Consider the following 19,111-nt stretch of genomic DNA (forward strand, 5'->3'; position numbering starts at 1 on the left):
AGCGGAAATCTACCAGTGTGAACATTGTTTGTTATCATTATACATCCGTGTTGTAATATTACAATTTAATAAGCTGAGCGGTCCAAGGCGCTGCGTTCAGGTCGAAGTCTGCTTCTCTTGGCGTGGGTTCAAATCCCACTCTGACAAAAAGTTTTATTCACGGAGTAAATATTCTTTGACAACAATTATTATACATAGAATTTATGTGTTCCTCTCTATAACGTAATACACATTGAGCATATCCTATTGGAGCTACCAGTTTTATGCCTAAGTACAATATTGGAAGTCCTGTTATCAATGTTTAGACCTGAACAGGGTCTTCTAAATGAATGGAAGAACTGTGTTTGTATTCCTAAGTTTCCAAGGTACTTCTCGTCTGATGGTGGAATAAATGTGGACCTGGAATGTGTTCCAGCATTCGTATCTTATTAGCTTAATAGGCTTAGAAAAAGTTGGGACACATTTTAAATTATGGCTGCATTTTTCCAGCTGTTTTTGAACGATGTTTAATTCTGATATCTTCTTAAATTTGGGGAGGACGCGGAGTAACCAGAGGAAACCCCGCGTGTCGGGTATGGTGACAACCAAGTAAACCTGCATGTTTCCGGGACAGGACTAGGCGAAAATCGAGTGTACCGCCCACAGGGCTAAACGAACAGCCACCTACGGAGACATTCGGTCGTGGTGGCCGAGTGGTTAATGCGTTTGACTCGAAATCAAATGGGCTCTGCCCGCACAGGTTCGAATCCTGTCCACGACGTTTTTTATTTAGCAAATATTTTTAAAGTAATCATAAATGCAATCTTGCTCATCCCAATAATTCTTATGTCTTAAATAAGAAGAGAAAAAATATTTTGATTCATATGCTTTCCGCTTTTTTGTTATCATTTTTGCCTATGCTATACACACGCCTTTTGAAAGGGGATGGCACGTGTGTGTAGACAATTATTAGACTATTAGACTGTCGTGGGGCCAGTGGTTAAGGCGTTTGACTCGAAATCCAATCCTACGGAGACACTCAGTCGTGGTTGCCGAGTGGTTAAGGCGTTCGACTCGAAATCAAATGGGCTCTGTTCGCACATCTTCGAATCCTGTCCGTGACGAGTTGTTAATGTAGCAAATATTTGTCAAGTTAACATCAGAGTAACCTTGCTGATCTCAAAATGTCTTACGCTTTTAGCTTCAAAAGAAAACGTATATTTTATTAATATGCTACGTGCCTTTTTGTTGTCTTTTTTTCTTATAGAATACGAACGCCTTAAGAGGTTGGAGGGGGGGGGGTGGCACGTGTGTGTAGATAATAATTAGACAATTATTGATTTAATTTCAAATCTGACTTGTGAATTCAGAAAATTAATCTTATACTCGCATTTTTATCATGGTATTAAAACGAAGCAGATATCGACCAGTTTGAACATTGTTTGTTTATTATCATTATATACCCGTATTGTAATATTCCGATTCATTAGAGTATGGCCGAGCGGTCCAAGACGCTGCGTTCAGGTCGCAGTCTGGTTCTCCAGGCGTGGGTTCAAATCCCACTCCTGACAAAAAGTTTTATTCACGGAATTAATATTCTTTGACTAAAATTATTATTAATACACAATATTTGTTTTGCTCTTTAACGTAAGACATATTGTGTATACCCTATTGGAGCTACCCTCCGTATAATGTCGTAAAAGTGCAATATTGGAAATTTATCTTGTATGCGCATTTTAAAGCCGCCATAAAACGGAGCGGATATCTAATAATGTAACATTGTTTGTTTGTTATCATTATAAACCGTGTTGTAATTTGACAACATTAGCTTTAGATTAGATTTATTAGATGAGATTGCAAGTCAGGATGGCCGAGCGGTCTAAGGCGCTGCGTTTAGGTCGCAGTCTGGTTCTCCAGGCGTCTGTTCAAATCCCACTCCTGACAAAAAGTTTTATTCACGGAATTACTATTCTTTGGCTTAAATAAGTATTAGAAGTCCTGACCTGAACAGGGTCTTTTTAAAGAATTGATGAACCGTGTGTGTATTTCGAAGTTAACGAGTTCCTTCTTAACTGAGGCTGCATTTAATGTGGCCCTGGAAAGTGTCCCAGCAAACCTTATTAGCTTACTAGACTCACGAAATGGGGACAAATTTTGATTTAAAGCCGCATTTTTCAGATTTTTCTGAATTATATTTGATCCTGTTCTTTTCTTTCGTTTGGGAGAGGGGACCGGCAGAGTATCCGGAGGAAACCCCACATGCTTCCGGACTAGGCGAAGATCGAGTGTACCGCCAACTTGGCTAACCGGACAGCCACCTACGGAAGCACTCGGTCGTGGTGTTCAGTTAAGGCGTTTGACTCGAAATCAAATGGGCTCTTTCCGCACAGGTTCGATACATGAACACAACGAGTTTTTAATGTACTAAATATTTTTTAAATAATCATCAACGCATCCTGGCTAATCCAAAAATTCCTAAAGTTTTAAATTTTTAAATAAGAAACGTATATGTTTATTCATATGCCTTTTGCTTTTAAAGCCGTCATGAAACGGAGCGGCTATCTACCAGTGTGAACATTGTTTGTTATCATTATATATCCTTGTTGTAATATAACAATTTTATAAGCTGAGTTTGCAAGTCAGGATGGCCGAGCTGTCCAAGGCGCTGCGTTCAGGTTGCAGTCTGGTTCTCCAGGCGTCTGTTCAAATCCCACTCCCGACGAAAAGTTTTATTCACGGAATAAATATTATTTGACTACAATTATTATAAATACACTTTATTTGTTTCTGTCTATAACGTCATACATATTGTGTATATCCTATTAGAGCTATCACCAGTATAATGCCTAAATACAATAATGTTGTCATTGTTTAAACCTGAACAAGGTCTTCTAAATGAATTGAAGACCTGTGTGTGTATTCCTCAGTTTCCGAGGTACTTCTCGTCTGATGGTGGATTAAATGTGGACCTCGCATGTGTCCCAGCAATCGTATCTCAAAAGCTTAATAGGCTTCGAAAAAGTTGGAACACATTTTAAATTATGGCTGCTTTTTCCAGCTATTTTTGAAAGATGTTTAATTCTGGCGTGGTCTTAAGTTCGGGAAGGGGCTGAGTACCCGGAGGAAACTTCACGTGTCGGGTATGGTGACAACCAAGTAAACTCACATGCTTATGGGAAAGGACTAGGCGAGAATCGAGTGTACCGCCCACTGGGCTTAATGAACAACCACATAAGGAGACATTCGGTCGTGGTGGCCGAGTGGTTAAGGCGTTTGACTCGAAATCAAATGGGTTCTGCCCGCACATGTTCAAATCCTGTCCACGACGTGATATTTATTTTACAAATATTTGTAAAGTTACCATCAGAGCAACCTTGCTGATCCCAAAATGTCTGACGCTTTAGTTTCAAAAGGACACGTATATTTGATTAATATGCCCTTTACTTTTTTTGTTATAAATATTGCTTATGGAATTTGAACGTCTTTAGAGGTTGGGGGATGGCGTGTGTGTGTAGACAATAATTAGACAATTATTGAGTTAACTTAAAATCTGACTTGTGAATACAGACAATTAATATTATACTCGCATTTTATAACGGTAATAAATCGAAGCGGACATCCACCAGTTTGAACATTGTTTGTTTATTATCATTTTATACCCGCCTTGTAGTTTTACGATTTATTGGTTGAGTTTGTGAGTCAGGATGGCCAAGCGGTCCAAGGCGCTGCGTTTAGGTCGCAGTCTGGTTCTCCAGGCGTGAGTTCAAATTCCACTCCTGACAAAAAGTTTTATTCACGGAATAAATAGTATTTGACTACAATTATTATAAAAACACTTTTATGTTCCTCTCTTTATCGTAATACATATTGTGTTTATCTTATTGAAGCTACCACCAGTTTAATGCCTAAATACAATATTGGAAGTCATGTTTAGACCTGAACAGGGACTTCTAAATGAATGGAAGAACTGTGTGTATTCCTAAGTTTCCGAGGTACTTTTCGTGTGATGGTGGATTAAATGTGGACCTGGAATGTGTCCCAGCATTCGTATCTTATTAGCTTACTAGGCTTAAAAAAAGTTGGACACATTTTAAATTATGGCTGCATTTTCCAGCTATTGTTGAAAGATGTTTAATGCTGGTGTGGTCTTAAGTTCGGGGAAGGGAAGGACTACCCGCAGGAAACTTCACGTGTCGGGTATTATGACAACCAAGTAAACTCACATACTTCCTGGAAAGGACTAGGCGAGAATCGAGTGTACCGCCCACTTGGCTTAACGAACAACCACTTACGGAGACAGTCGGTCGTGGTGGCCGAGTGGTTAAGGCGTTTGACTCGAAATCAAATGGGCTCTGCCCGCACAGGTTCGAATCCTGTCCACGACGTTTTTTTTATTTTACAAATATTTTTAAAGTAATCATTAATGAACTCTTGCTGAGCCCTATATTTCTAATGTTTTACATTTTAAGAGAAAACGTATATTTTTATTCATATGCTTTTTGTCTATTTGTAATCATTTATGCTTATGCTATACGAACGCCTTAAGAACGGACAATGGCATGTGTGTGGAGACAATTATAAGGCACTAAGACTGTCGTGGTGGCCGAGTGGTTAAGGCGTTTGACTCGAAAGCTACAGTAAAAATCGATAATAAAATTAAAGAAAGGGAAAATAAGTAACCCTCAACTGGGCTCGAACCATTTGTGAATGAATATAGTTGAAGAACTCAAACCTCTTGCATAAATGATACAACTCTTTCTCGCGCGAATGCGGCATATGTGGCAGATGCGGCAGTTATCAGGTTTATCGTAGTTAAGAGAGAAATGGCTTGAAACGCGTGCTACTAACCTTAGATGATCGCAAGCGAACAACTAAAAATGCTTTATAATCGCTTAAACCGAATATAAATCAAAGTACTGACAGTAATGGTGTGACGATGCTTTTGAAGAGGATTGATATAAAAGCATCTATTTAAGTTTATCTAAATGACCACAAGTGTGTATGTTGGTACGAACATTTTGGGTAGAAAAAAATGGGTACGAAAATTTTGGGTACAAAAATTAAGCCAAAAACAATTGGGTACAAAAAGAGATTTGGTTACGAAAAAAATTTGGGTACAAAAAAATTGGGTACGACATTTTTTTTTGGTACGAGCAAAAATTTGGGTACGAAAAAAAATTGGGTACAAAAAAATGGGTACGAAAAATGTAGGGTACGAAAAAAAATTGGGGGGTACGGGGATTTAGTACCCGTGGGGAACTTGATCCATCAGCGAAACTGTGAGGCGGGTTACATTCTCGATCAAATATAAAAAGAAATACCTTTAAAAAGATATTCGACGTGTATTTGCTGTACCACTTATCTTTAAAAAAACGTTCTGTTACGGTAAAACGTTTGTGGGTTATAACATTACGTTTCAGCATATACATTCAAAACTTGACATGCTCTTTAATTACACCATGCTCTTTAACTTCACATGTATATCATACCAAACTTTATATTTCGTTGTTTCCTTTCCTAAGTTAATGATGCTATGTGTACGGACGCGATTTCACATGCCCATGTGCATGAACGTATAATTTTTCTCTTTTGATTATTTTTTTTTGTTCTCTAATTCCATAAGCTTAGGCATGTTTGTTCGTTAAGTACGGCAATGATTTCATGATGATTCCCGAATGTAGGTATGAGCACATAGTCGTAAGAGCACTTGAATACGTGAGTTCGCCAATGAACACATGGTAAGGTTATCTAAATCTCCGCGATATGACCTAATATGTGTTTAAAACAGCAAACAATATCCAACAAACGAATGAATTATCAAACATAGTATGTGCACTGATGTGGCTCTGTAATCTCTGTTTGAAAAGTTTATTAAATATGTAAAATGAGAAAGCACGCATAAGAGCGAGTTTCACAGATGTCATACGGCTAATATGCTGTTTATATACCATAGTCGCTACAACGTTTACAAATGGCAGGTTCGAAATAATTCGTTTTCTTTACACTCATGATCTCGTTGAAATTTAATTATACACGTTTAAATTCGCAATTTATTTACTGAATCACGACAAGTGTCTAATACAATACAGAAATTGATCTTTAAACATATAAAGGATTGAATATAACTGATTTAAAATTAACGTTTTCAAACTATTATTAAATCTTTTTCCCAGAATATGCTGTCCTATTTATAGCTGAGCTTCCTATACCTTTATCAATGATAATCAGCGAGGCATGCCGATTAGAAAAATCGAGCTATCTCAATCGGACTGGCTCGGTCTTTTACAAAGGTCGCCATTGTGAAGATTTTTTTCATGGTATTTTAACTTAGACAAGCTGCTTGGCAGCATCGTCAAAAACAACTAAATATAACAAGACATATCTTTAAAAAGGGTAGTCGGCCTAAATGCTAAGTTTGAAATAAAGTTGGTTTACGTTTCTAAATAATTAAATTGAAAGCAAAAGTTTGACTGTTGTGGTTTTTTCACTTGTTAGTCGCATATTCACCGCATAAAATGTGTGTTATCATTGTCAAACCACACATTAGCGTAAGTAGATCAAAATTATACTACGGGAGTGCACATATGTACTCACATGCCTTATTATGAGTGCATTTCTTCACCATCAAAATATATCGTATGTTAATATTGGATTTACACACAGTTTTCTTACGACACATTAAAAAAAAACACTTTCATGGCCGCGTCATGCGAAAATGGGTCGTATACGTTTCAGCCAGCGTATCTTAAGCTTAACCTGTGCTTTTGCGCAGTCTGGTCAGAGGCGATGTTGTTCACCATAAAATCACTCAATGTGTTATGGTCTCAATATGTATCTCCTGACCAGACTGAGAGATGCGTATGCTAAATGGGCTATATATATGATGGGCGCATATGCAATAAGACCCATTTTCGCATGACGAGGGTCATTAAAAATCTCATTGCGAATTGTAAATCGCACATTTAAGCACAATGCTTTTCAATGCACAGTTCATTTCAAAATAGCAAACTGGTAAATAAGGGCAGCCTATCCAGGCGTTCAGGAAAGATTTCAAGACGTGCTGACAGAGTACGGCAAACATTTGTGGTTGGATACTGAAACGTTTTTCCTCTTATCGTGACACTATACTATTTAGGAAGTGTTTGTTTCCTGAAATTCTGAGAGATGGATTTTAACGCGTATTTGTAACTGGGCCACAATTTGTGTCGTTTGAACATACAGAGAGTAGTCCGGAATTCCTTACACTGAACAGTGCTACATCATTTACGCTAAGCACAAACACAGTAATATAGCCAACGTTCAGAGGTTTTATACCGAATCAGAATATGATATATTCGAATATATTCATGCGTGTCTGTCGGCGTTATGTAAAAGTCATTTAAGGTGAAAAGCTGGGTAAAACAGCTTCGCCGAAAAAGCGCATTAGTGCTCTATTCCCATGTTTGGGTCAGAGTTGTTGAAACCGTTTGAACTGCTATGGTAACAAGTAATGCATAAACAACAATGCACGGGTCAATAGGGCTGTCTTTATAGCTACCTTATTCGTTAGTATAAAGTATTGCTCGCAGATTTATTTTTTATTTATTTTAAGTATCTTATTTTATATTTTGAATTTATATATGGTGTCAAAAATCAGTTTTGTACAGGAAATTTCCATCATGAACTTTAATTCTTAGTGAGATAGGTATTCGACATTTCAACAATATTCGTTCAATATGATGATGATTGCAAAATTTCTTTATATTGAGTTCTCATTACCATTTTCATCATACTTTATGCGCTCTCAGATCGTCAAAAATAGGACCATGTTGTTGTTATGTTGTCTAAGTTATCTCTATGAAATAAATAGGATGATTAAAAGTGGACACACATCTCGACCCGTGCGTTAAGACAGACTCTTTATAAATTTGAATGGTTTTTGTTAATTTTAAACTTGCTATTAATTTTGAAAAAATGATTTGCGTCTTCAATTATGCAATAGCGAACAACTTAAGTGCCTTCTGCGCTTTGATTGCTTATGCTATACGAACGTCAAATCTGACTTGTGAATACGGAAACTTGATCTTCTACGCGCATTTTAAAAACGATAATGAAACGGAGCAGATATCTACCAGTGTGAACATTGTTTGTTTATTATCAGTATATACCCGTGTTGTAATATTACGATTCATTAGTTGCGATTGCAAGTCAGGATGGCCGAGCGGTCCAAGGCGCTGCGTTCAGGTCGCAGTCTGGTTCTCCAGGCGTGGGTTCAAATCCCACTTCTGACAAAAAGTTTTATTCACGGAATTAATATTCTTTGACTTAAATTATTATCAATACACAATAATGGTTTTGCTCTTCAACGTTATTCATATTAAGTATACCCTATTAGAGCTACCTTCCGTATAATGCCGTACATATGTACAATATTGGAAGTCCTGACCAGATCTGAACAGTGTCTTCTTAAGGAATTGATGAACCGTTTGTGTATTTCGAAGTCAACGAGTTCCTTCTTAACTGAGGCTGCATGCAATGTAGCACTGCAAAGTGTCCCAGCAAACCTTTCTAATTAGCTTACTAGACTCACGAAAATTGCGACAAATTTGAACTCAAATCTGTATTTACCAGCTATTTCTGAATATTTAATTCTGGTCTTGTCTTTTGTTGTTTATGTTGTTTGTTTGTTTTTTTTGGGGAGGGGGGGGGGGGGGCGGCGGAGTACCCTGAACAAGGTCTTCTAAATGAATTGAAGACCTGTGTGTGTATTCCTCAGTTTCCGAGGTACTTCTCGTCTGATGGTGGATTAAATGTGGACCTCGCATGTGTCCCAGCAATCGTATCTTAAAAGCTTACTAGGCTTCAAAAAAGTTGGAACACATTTTAAATTATGGCTGCTTTTTCCAGCTATTTTTGAAAGATGTTTAATTCTGGCGTGGTCTTTAGTTCGGGAAGGGGCTGAGTACCCGGAGGAAACTTCACGTGTCGTATATGGTGACAACCAAGTAAACTCACATGCTGCCGGGAAAGGACTAGGCGAGAATCGAGTGTACCGCCCACTGGGCTAAACGAACAACCACATTAGGAGACATTCGGTCGTGGTGGCCGAGTGGTTAAGGCGTTTGACTCGAAATCAAATGGGTTCTGCCCGCACATGTTCGAATCCTGTCCACGACGTGATATTTATTTTACAAATATTTGTAAACTTACCATCAGAGCAACCTTGCTGATCCCAAAATGTCTGACGCTTTAGTTTCAAAAGGACACGAATATTTCATTAATATGCCCTTTACTTTTTTTTGTTATTAATATTGCTTATGGAATTTGAACGTCTTTAGAGGTTGGGGGGGGGGGTGGAGCGTGTGTGTAGACAATAATTAGACAATTATTGAGTTAACTTAAAATCTGACTTGTGAATGCAGACAATTAATATTATACTCGCATTTTTATAACGGTAATAAATCGTAGCGGACATCTACCAGTTTGAACATTGTTTGTTTATTATCATTTTATACCCGTCTTGTAGTTTTACGATTTATTGGTTGAGTTTGTGAGTCAGGATGGCCGAGCGGTCCAAGGCGCTGCGTTTAGGTCGCAGTCTGGTTCTCCAGGCGTGGGTTCAAATTCCACTCCTGACAAAAAGTTTTATTCACGGAATAAATAGTATTTGACTACAATTATTATAAATACACTTTATTTGTTCCTCTATTTATCGTAATACATATTGTGTTTATCTTATTGTAGCTACCACCAGTATAATGCCTAAATACAATATTGGAAGTCCTGTTTAAACCTGAACAGGGACTTCTAAATGAATGGAAGAACTGTGTGTGTATTCCTAAGTTTCCGATGTACTTCTCGTGTGATGGTGGATTAAATGTGGACCTGGAATGTGTCCCAGCATTCGTATCTTATTAGCTTACTAGACTTAGAAAAAGTTGGACACATTTTAAATTATGGCTGCATTTTCCAGCTATTATTGAAAGATGTTTAATGCTGGTGTGGTCTTAATTTCAGGGAAGGGGCGGACTACCCGCAGGAAACTTCACGTGTCGGGTATGGTGACAACAAAGTAAAGTCACATACTTCCTGGAAAGGACATGGCGAGAATCGAGTGTACCGCCCACTTGGCTTAACGAACAACCACCTACGGAGACAGTCGGTCGTGGTGGCCGAGTGGTTAAGGCGTTTGACTCGAAATCAAATAGGCTCTGCACGCACAGGTTCGAATCCTGTCCACGACGCTTTTTTTATGTAGCAAATATTTTTAAAGTTATCATTAATGCACTCTTGCTGATCCCTATATTTCTAATGTTTAACATTTTAAGAGAAAACGTATATTTTTATTCATATGCTTTTTGCCTATGTGTTATCATTTATGCTTACGCTATACGAACGCCTTAATAACGGAGGATGGCATGTGTGTGGAGACAATTATAAGGCACTAAGACTGTCGTGGTGGCCGAGTGGTTAAGGCGTTTGACTCGAAAGCTACAGTAAAAATCGATAATAAAATTAAAGAAAGGGAAAATAAGTAACCCTCAACTGGGCTCGAACCATTTGTGAATGAATATAGTTGAAGGACTCAAACCTCTTGCAAAAATGATACAACTCTTTCTCGCGCGAATGCGGCATATGTGGCAGATGCGGCAGTTATCAGGTTTATCGTAGTTAAGAGAGAAATGGCTTGAAACGCGTGCTACTAACCTGAGATGTTCGCAAGCAAACAACTAAAAATGCTTTATAATCGCTAAAACCGAATATAAATCAAAGTACTGACAGTACTGGTGTAACGATGCTTTTGAAGAGGATTGATATAAAAGCATCTATTTAAGTTTATCTAAATGACCACAAGTGTGTATGTGGGTACGAACTTTTTGGGTAGGAAAAGCAATGGGTACGAAAATTGTGGGTACAAAAATTATGCCAAAAACAATTGGGTACGAAAAAAGATTTGGTTACGAAAAAAATTTGGGTTAAAAAAAATTGGGTACGAAATTTTTTTGGGTACGAGCAAAAATTTGGGTACGAAAAAAAAATGGGTAAAAAAAATGGGTACGAACAATGTAGGGTACGAAAAAAAAATGGGGTACGGGGAAGAATTACCCGTGGGGAACTTGATCCATTCAGCGAAACTGTGAGGCGGGTTACATTCTCGATCAAATATAACAAGAAATATCTTTAAAAAGATATTCGACGTTTATTTTCTGTACAACTTATCTTAAAAAAACTTTCTGTTACAGTAAAACGTTTGTGGGTTATAACATTACGTTTCAGCATATTCATTCAAAACTTGACATGCTCTTTAATAACACCATGCTCTTTAATTTCACATGTATATCATACACACTTTATATTTCGTTGTTTCCTTTCCTAAGTTAATGATGCTATGTGTACGGACGCGATTTCACATGCCCATGTGCATGAACATATAATTTTTCTCTTTTGATTATTGTTTTTTTGTTCTCTAATTCAATAAGCTTAGGCATGTGTGTTCGTTAAGTACGGCAATAATTTCATGATGATTCCCGATCGAAAGTGGGTATGAGCACATAGTCGTAAGAGCACTTGAAAACGTGAGTTCGCCCATGAACACATGGTAAGGTTATCTAAATCTCCGCGATATGACCTAATATGTGTTTAAAACAGCAAACAATATCCAACAAACGAATGAATTATCAAACATAGAATGTGCACTGATGTGGCTCTGTAATTTCTGTTTGAAAAGTTTATTAAATATGTAAAATGAGAAAGCACACATAGGAGCGAGTTTCACAGATGTCTAACGGCTATTATGCTGTTTATATACCATAGTCGCTACAACGTTTACAAATGGCAGGTTCGAAATAATTCGTTTTCTTTACACTCATGATCTCGTTGAAAGTTAATTATACACGTTTAAATTCGCAATTTATTTACTGAATCACGACAAGTGTCAATACAATACAGAAAATGCATAGTTGTTTCATTGGTCTATAAACATATAATGGATTGAATATAACTGATTAAAAATTAACGTTTTCAAACTATTATTAAATCTTTTTCCCAGAATATGCTGTCCTATTTATAGCTGAGCTTCCTATACCTTTATCAATGATAATCAGCGAGGTATGCCGATTAGAAAAATCGAGCCATCTCAATCGGACTGGCTCGGTCTTTTACATAGGTCGCCATTGTGAAGAATTTTTTCATGGTATGATAACTTATACAAGCTGCTTCGCAGCATCGTCAAAAACAACTAAATATAACAAGACATATCTTTTAAAAGGGTAGTCGGCCTAAATGCTGAATTTGAAATAAAGTTGGTTTACGTTTCTAAATAATTAAATTGAAAGCAAAAGTTTAACTGTTGTGTTTTTTTCACTTGTTAGTCGCATATTCACCGCATAAAATGTGTGTTATCATTGTCAAACCACACATTAGCGTAAGTAGATCAAAATTATACTACGGGAGTGCACATATGTACTCACATGCCTTATTATGAGTGCATTTGTTCACCATCGAAATATATCGTATGTTAATATTGGATTTACACACAGTTTTCTTACGACACATTATAAAAAAACACACTTTCATGGCCGCGTCATGCGAAAATGGGTCTTATACGTTTCAGCCAGCGTATCTTAAGCTTAACCTGTGCATTTGCGCAGTCTGGTCAGAGGCGATGTTGTTCGCCATAAAATCACTCAATGTGTTATGGTCTCAATATGTATCTCCTGACCAGACTGAGAGATGCGTATGCTAAATGGGCTATATATGTGATGGGCGCATATGCAATAAGACGCATTTTCGCATGACGAGGTCATTAAAAATCTCATTGCGAATTGTAAATCGCAAGTTTAAGCACAATGCTTTTCAATGCAAAGTTCATTTCAAAATAGCAAACTGGTAGAAGGGCAGCCTATCCAGGCGTTCAGGAACGATTTCAAGACGTGCTGACAGAGTACGGCAAACATTTGTGGTTGGATAATTAAACGTTTTTCCTCTTATCGTGACACTATACTATTTCGGTAGTGTTTGTTTCCTGAAATTCTGAGAGATGGATTATAACGCGTATTTGTAACTGGGCCACAATTTGTGTCGTTTGAACATACAGAGAGTAGTCCGGAATTCCTTACACCGAACAGTGCTACATCCTTTACGCTAAGCACAGACACAGTAATATAGCCAACGTTCAGAGGTTTTATACCGACTCAGAATATGAAATATTCGAATATATTCATGCGTGTCTGTCGGCGTTATGTAAAAGTCATTTAAGGTGAAAAGCTGGGTAAAACAGCTTCGCCGAAAAAGCGCTTTAAGTCTCTATACCCATGTTTGGGTCAGAGTTGTTGAAACCGTTTGAACTGCTAGGGTAACAAGTAATGCATAAACAACAACGTACGGGTCAATAGGGCTGTCTTTATAACTACCTAATTCGTTAGTAAAAAGTATTGCTCGCAAATTTATTTTTTATTTATTTTCATCAAGTATCTTATTTTAAATTTTGAATTTATATATGGTGTCAAGAATCAGTTTTGTACAGGAAATTTCCATCATGAACTTAAATTCTTAGTGAGATAGGTATTCGACATTTCAACAATATTTGTTCAATATGATGATGATTGCAAAATTTCTTTATATTGAGTTCTCATTACCATTTTCATCATACTTTATGCGCTCTCAGACCGTCAAAAAGAGGGCCATGTTGTTGTTATGTTGTCTTAAGTTATCTCTATGAAATAAATAGGATGATAAAAAGTGCACACACATCTCGACCCGTGCGTTAAGACACACTCTTTATAAATTTGAATGGTTTTTGTTTATTTTAAACTTGCTATTAATTTTGAAAAAATGATTTGCGTCTTCAATTATGCAAGAGCGAACAACTTCAGTGCCTTCTGCGCTTTGATTGCTTATGCTATACGAACGTCAAATCTGACATAGGAATACGGAAACTTGATCTTCTACGCGCATTTTAAAAACGATAATGAAACGGAGCAGATATCTACCAGTGCGAACATTGTTTGTTTATTTTCAGTATATACCCGTGTTGTAATATTAAGATTCATTAGTTGCGATTGCAAGTCAGGATGGCCGAGCGGTCCAAGGCGCTGCGTTCAGGTCGCAGTCTGGTTCTCCAGGCGTGGGTTCAAATCCCACTTCTGACAAAATGTTTTATTCACGGAATTAATATTCTTTGACTTAAATTATTATCAATACACAATAATGGTTTTGCTCTTCAACGTTATTCATATTAAGTATACCCTATTAGAGCTACCTTCCGTATAATGCCGTACATATGTACAATATTGGAAGTCCTGACCTGACCTGAACAGTGTCTTCTTAAGGAATTGATGAACCGTTTGGGTATTTCGAAGTCAACGAGTTCCTTCTTAACTGAGGCTGCATGCAATGTAGCTCTGCAAAGTGTCCTAGCAAACGTATCTAATTAGCTTACTGGACTCACGAAAATTGCGACAAATTTGAACTAAAAGCTGTATTTTCCAGTTTTATCTGAGTATTGAATTCTGGTCTTGTCTTTTGTTGTTTATGTTGTTTTTTTGTTTTTTTGGGGGGGAGAGGGGGGGGCGGCGGAGTACCCGGAGGAAATCCCACCTGTCTGGTATGGTTAGAACCAAGCAATATCACATGCTTCCGGAAAGGACTAGGCGCGAATCGAGTTTATCGCCAACTGGGCTAAACGAACAGCCACTTACGTAGACATTCGGTCGCGGTGGTCGATTGGTTAAGGCGTTTGACTCGAAATCAAATGGGCTCTGCCCGCACAGGTTCGATACCTGTACACAACGAGTTTTTAATGTACCAAATATGTACGAAATATTTTCAAAAGCAATCAACAACGCTTTACTTTCGATCAAAATATTTCTTTTCTTTTTTAATTTTCAGAGGAAATGTATATGTTTATTCATATGCTTTTTGCCGTGTTGTTATCAATTTTGCTTTTGCTATACGATGGCCTTAAGAAGGGGGGTGTTGGCACGAGAGTGTAGAAAATTTGTAAACAAATATTGAGTTAAAATCAAATCTGACTTGTGAATACAGAAAATTTATCTTATACAGTTTACAGTTTATTAGATAATACAGTAGGCAATATGCCCATGAGTATACATGAAATATCAAATACAATAAGAATTGTAAAGCCGTCATCAAACGGAAGGGATATCTACCAGTGTGAACATTGTTTGTTATCATTATATATCCGTGTTGTAATATTACAATTTTGTTAATGTAGATGTAAGTCAGGATGGCCGAGCGGTCTAAGGCGCTGCGTTCAGGTCGCAGTCTGGTTCTCCAGGCGTGGGTTCAAATCCCACTCCTGACAATCAGTTTTATTCACGGAATTCATATTCTTTGACTTAAATTATTATCAATACACTTTATTTGTTTGGCTCTTCAACGTAAGACATATTGTCAATACCCTATTGGAGCTACCCTCCGTATAATGTCGTAAAAGTGCAATATTGGAAATTTATCTTGTATGCGCATTTTAAAGCCGCCATGATTGGCGTCTTCAATTATGCAATAGCGAACATTTTCAGAACCTTTAGCGTCTGATTGCTTTTGTTGTACGAACGTGAAATCTGACTTGTGAATAAGGAAACTTGATCTTATACGCGCATTTTAAAAACGGTAATAAAACGGAGCAGTTATCTAAAAGTATGAACATTGTTCGTTTATTATCATTATATACCCGTATTGTAATATTATGATTCATTTGTTTCGTTTGATTGAAAGTCAGGATGGCCGAGCGGTCCAAGGCGCTACGTTCAGGTCGCAGTTCTCCAGGCGTGGGTTCAAAACCCACTCCTGACAAAAAGTTTTATTCACGGAATAAATGGTATTTGACTTCAATTATTATAAATACACTTTATTTGTTGCTCTCTTTATCGTAATACATATTGTTTATATCCTATTGGAGCTACCAACAGTATAATATTGGAAGTCCTGTTATCAATGTTTAGACCTGAACAGGGTCTTCTTAATGAATGGAAGAACGGTGTGTGTATTCCTAAGTTTCCGAGGTACTTCTCGTCTGATGGTGGATTAAATGTGGACCTGGAATGTGTTCCAGCATTCGTATCTTATTAGCTTACTAGGCTTTGAAAAAGTTGGGACACATTTTAAATTATGGCTGCATTTTCCAGCGATTTGTGAAAGATTATTAATTCTGGTGTGGTGTTAAGTTCGGGGAGGGGGCGGAGTACCCGGAGGAAACTTCACGTGTCGGGTATGGTGACAACCAAGCAAACTCACATGCTTCCGGGAAAGGGCAAGGCGAGAATCGAGTGTACCGCCCACTGGTCTTAAAAGAAAAACCACCTACGGAGACAGTCGGTCTTGGTGGCCGAGTGGTTAAGGCGTTTGACTCGAAATCAAATGGGCTCTGCCCGCACAGGTTCGAATTCTGTCCACGACGATTTTTTTATTATAAAGCAAATATTTTTCAGCTACTCATAAATGCACTCTTGTCCCTCCCAATATATCATATGTTTAAAATTTTAAGAGAAAACGTATATTTTATTCATATGCTCTCCGCTTTTTTGTTATCATTTTTGCCTATGCTATACACACGCCTTAAGAAGGGTTGAGGGCACGTGTGTGTAGACAATTATTAGACAATAAGACTGTCGTTGTGGCCGAGTGATTAAGGCGTTTGACTCGAAATCCAATCCTACGGAGACACTCAGTCGTTGTTGCCGAGTGGTTAAGGCGTTTGACCCGAAATCAAATAGGCTCTGCTCGCACAGGTTCGAATCCTGTCCACGACGTGATTTTTATGTAGCAAATGTTTGTAATGTTACCATCACAGCACCCTTGCTTATCCCAAATTGTCTTACGCTTTTAGTTTCAAAAGAAAACTTATATTTTTTATTCATATTCCCTTTGCCTTTTTGTTATCAATTTTGCTTATGGAATACGAACGCCTTAAGAGGTGGGGGAAGGCACGTGTGTGTAGACAATACTTAGACAATTATTGAGTTAACTTCAAATCTGACTTGTGAATACAGAAAATTAATCTTATACTCGCAATTTTATAACGGAAATGAAACAAAGCGGATATCTACCTGTTTGAACATTGTTTGTTAATCATTATTATATACCCGTGTTGTAATATAACGATTTATTAGGTGAGTTTGCGAGTCAGGATGGCCGAGCGGTCCAAGGCGCTGCGTTCAGGTCGCAGTCTGGTTCTCCAGGCGTGGGTCAAATCCCACTCCTGACAAAAAGTTTTATTCACGGAATAAATATTCTTTGAGTACAATTATTATAAATACACTTTATTTGTTCCTCTCTTTAACATAATACATAGTGTGTATGTCCTATTGGAGCTTTCACCAGTATAATGCCTAAATAAAATATTGGAAGTCCTGTGATCAATGTTTAGGCCTGAACAGGGTCTTCTATATAAATGGAAGAACTGTGTGTGTATTCTTAAGTTTTCGAGGTACTTTTCGTGTGATGGTGGATTTAATGTGGACCTGGAATGTGTCCCAGCATTCGTATCTTATTAGCTTACTAGGCTTAGAAAAAGTTGGGACACATTTTAAATTATGGCTGCATTTTCCAGCTATTTGTGAAAGATGTTTAATGCTGGTATGGTGTTAAGTTCGGGGAGGGGGCTTAGTACCCGGAGAAAACTTCACGAGTCGGATATGGTGACAACCAAGAAAACTCACATGCTTCCGGGAAAGGACAAGGCGAGAATCGAGTGTACCGCCCCCAGGGCTTAACGAACAACCACCTACGGTGACATTCGGTCGTAATGGCCGAGTAGTTAAGGCGTTTGACTCGAAATCAAATGGTCTCTGTCCGCACAGGTTCGAATCCTGTCCACGACGATTTTTCATGTAGCAAATATTTTTAAAGTAATCATAAATGCACTCTTGCTCATCTCAATGTTTCTTATATTTTAAATTTTAAGTGAAAACGTATATTTTTATTAATATGCTCTCCGCTTTTTTGTTATCATTTTTGCCTTTGCTATTCACACGCCTTAAGCAGGGGGATGGCACGTGTGTGTAGACAATTATTAGACAATTATACTGTCGTGGTGGCCGAGTGGTTAAGGTGTTTGACTCGAAATCCAATCCTACGGAGACACTCGGTCGTAGTTGCCAAGTGGTTATGGCGTGTTACTCGAAATCAAATAGACTTTTCTCGCACAGGTTCGAATCTTGTCCACGACGAGATTTTTATGTAGCAATTATTTGTAAAGTTACCATTAGAGCAACCTTGCTGATCCCAAAATGTCTTACGCTTTGAGTTTCAAAAGAAAACGTATATTTTATTCATATTCCATTTGTCGTTCGTTTTTGTTATCAATTATGCTTATGGAATACGAACGCTTTAAGAGGTGGGGGATGGCACGTGTGTGTAGACAATAATTAGGCAATTATCGAGTTAACTTAAGATCTGACTTGTTAATACAGAAAATAAATCTTATTCGAGCATTTTTATAACGGTAATACAACGAAGCGGATATCTACCAGTTTGAGCATTGTTTGTTTAATATTATTATATACTCGTGTTGGTACATTACGTTTAATTAGGTGAGTTTGCGAGTCAGGATGGTCGAGCGATCCATGGCGCTGCGTTCAGGACACAGTCTAGCTGTATACATATTGAATCACTCGTGCATTTTATTTCATGCACAGGAGGGCTGTTTCACAACTAAACTGGAGTTAAACTTTACTCTAAACCCGTTAAGTGTATACTTGATAATTTAAATATCTATTCAATGTATAGATTACTTGTGTATGTGTCCCTCTAACATTTGGCAGTTGCCGCCTTTTTGTGCATGAGATTCCCATGCTTGTCTCTACCAAGGGGTATATAAGGATTTGGATTGTTGAAAGAGACACTCACAGTAACTTTTACCTAAGTAGTGAACAGAGCCATCTCCTCCCCTCTAAATAGTAAATTGCTGTCAATAATTAGAAATATTAATTCATTTTTTTAGGACTTGTCAAAAAGGATTATATCATTTTATTAATTTAAGTTTTTAAAATATTTATAAAGCAGTGATTCTAATTATATGGAACAAAAGAGAGTTTGAATAAAAATGTGTCTTGTATGAAGGTGTTTTGTTTGTAATCAGTAGTAAGGGAAAACGAAGGGAATCCTGTTACATTTTTGGGGGCTCGTCCGG

At 37.6% G+C, this 19,111-nt stretch overlaps 1 protein-coding gene and 17 non-coding genes across 18 annotated transcripts in view; all 18 read left to right on the forward strand.

The window, feature by feature from the left end:
- Positions 1 to 19,111, forward strand: part of LOC127853018 (adhesion G-protein coupled receptor D1-like) — a 155,525-nt gene that overhangs the window by 26,221 nt on the left and 110,193 nt on the right. The window lies entirely within an intron of this gene.
- On the forward strand, positions 679 to 760 carry Trnas-cga (transfer RNA serine (anticodon CGA)). The gene has a single exon. It is a non-coding gene; the product is annotated as a tRNA-Ser (tRNA).
- On the forward strand, positions 1,840 to 1,923 carry Trnal-uag (transfer RNA leucine (anticodon UAG)). The gene has a single exon. It is a non-coding gene; the product is annotated as a tRNA-Leu (tRNA).
- Trnas-cga (transfer RNA serine (anticodon CGA)) lies at positions 3,226 to 3,307 on the forward strand. The gene has a single exon. It is a non-coding gene; the product is annotated as a tRNA-Ser (tRNA).
- Trnal-uag (transfer RNA leucine (anticodon UAG)) lies at positions 3,678 to 3,761 on the forward strand. Its single transcript has one exon. It is a non-coding gene; the product is annotated as a tRNA-Leu (tRNA).
- Trnas-cga (transfer RNA serine (anticodon CGA)) lies at positions 4,283 to 4,364 on the forward strand. Its single transcript has one exon. It is a non-coding gene; the product is annotated as a tRNA-Ser (tRNA).
- Positions 8,166 to 8,249, forward strand: Trnal-cag (transfer RNA leucine (anticodon CAG)). Its single transcript has one exon. It is a non-coding gene; the product is annotated as a tRNA-Leu (tRNA).
- Trnas-cga (transfer RNA serine (anticodon CGA)) lies at positions 9,054 to 9,135 on the forward strand. The gene has a single exon. It is a non-coding gene; the product is annotated as a tRNA-Ser (tRNA).
- On the forward strand, positions 9,513 to 9,596 carry Trnal-uag (transfer RNA leucine (anticodon UAG)). The gene has a single exon. It is a non-coding gene; the product is annotated as a tRNA-Leu (tRNA).
- Trnas-cga (transfer RNA serine (anticodon CGA)) lies at positions 10,121 to 10,202 on the forward strand. The gene has a single exon. It is a non-coding gene; the product is annotated as a tRNA-Ser (tRNA).
- On the forward strand, positions 14,025 to 14,108 carry Trnal-cag (transfer RNA leucine (anticodon CAG)). The gene has a single exon. It is a non-coding gene; the product is annotated as a tRNA-Leu (tRNA).
- On the forward strand, positions 15,200 to 15,283 carry Trnal-cag (transfer RNA leucine (anticodon CAG)). The gene has a single exon. It is a non-coding gene; the product is annotated as a tRNA-Leu (tRNA).
- On the forward strand, positions 15,696 to 15,774 carry Trnal-cag (transfer RNA leucine (anticodon CAG)). Its single transcript has one exon. It is a non-coding gene; the product is annotated as a tRNA-Leu (tRNA).
- Trnas-cga (transfer RNA serine (anticodon CGA)) lies at positions 16,293 to 16,378 on the forward strand. Its single transcript has one exon. It is a non-coding gene; the product is annotated as a tRNA-Ser (tRNA).
- Trnas-cga (transfer RNA serine (anticodon CGA)) lies at positions 16,649 to 16,730 on the forward strand. Its single transcript has one exon. It is a non-coding gene; the product is annotated as a tRNA-Ser (tRNA).
- On the forward strand, positions 17,103 to 17,185 carry Trnal-cag (transfer RNA leucine (anticodon CAG)). The gene has a single exon. It is a non-coding gene; the product is annotated as a tRNA-Leu (tRNA).
- Trnas-cga (transfer RNA serine (anticodon CGA)) lies at positions 17,720 to 17,801 on the forward strand. Its single transcript has one exon. It is a non-coding gene; the product is annotated as a tRNA-Ser (tRNA).
- On the forward strand, positions 18,008 to 18,149 carry Trnas-cga (transfer RNA serine (anticodon CGA)). Its single transcript has 2 exons — positions 18,008 to 18,044; positions 18,105 to 18,149. It is a non-coding gene; the product is annotated as a tRNA-Ser (tRNA).

The sequence above is a fragment of the Dreissena polymorpha genome, chromosome 12 (genome assembly GCF_020536995.1).
Source record: "Dreissena polymorpha isolate Duluth1 chromosome 12, UMN_Dpol_1.0, whole genome shotgun sequence".
In the NCBI taxonomy this organism is placed as follows: domain Eukaryota; kingdom Metazoa; phylum Mollusca; class Bivalvia; order Myida; family Dreissenidae; genus Dreissena; species Dreissena polymorpha.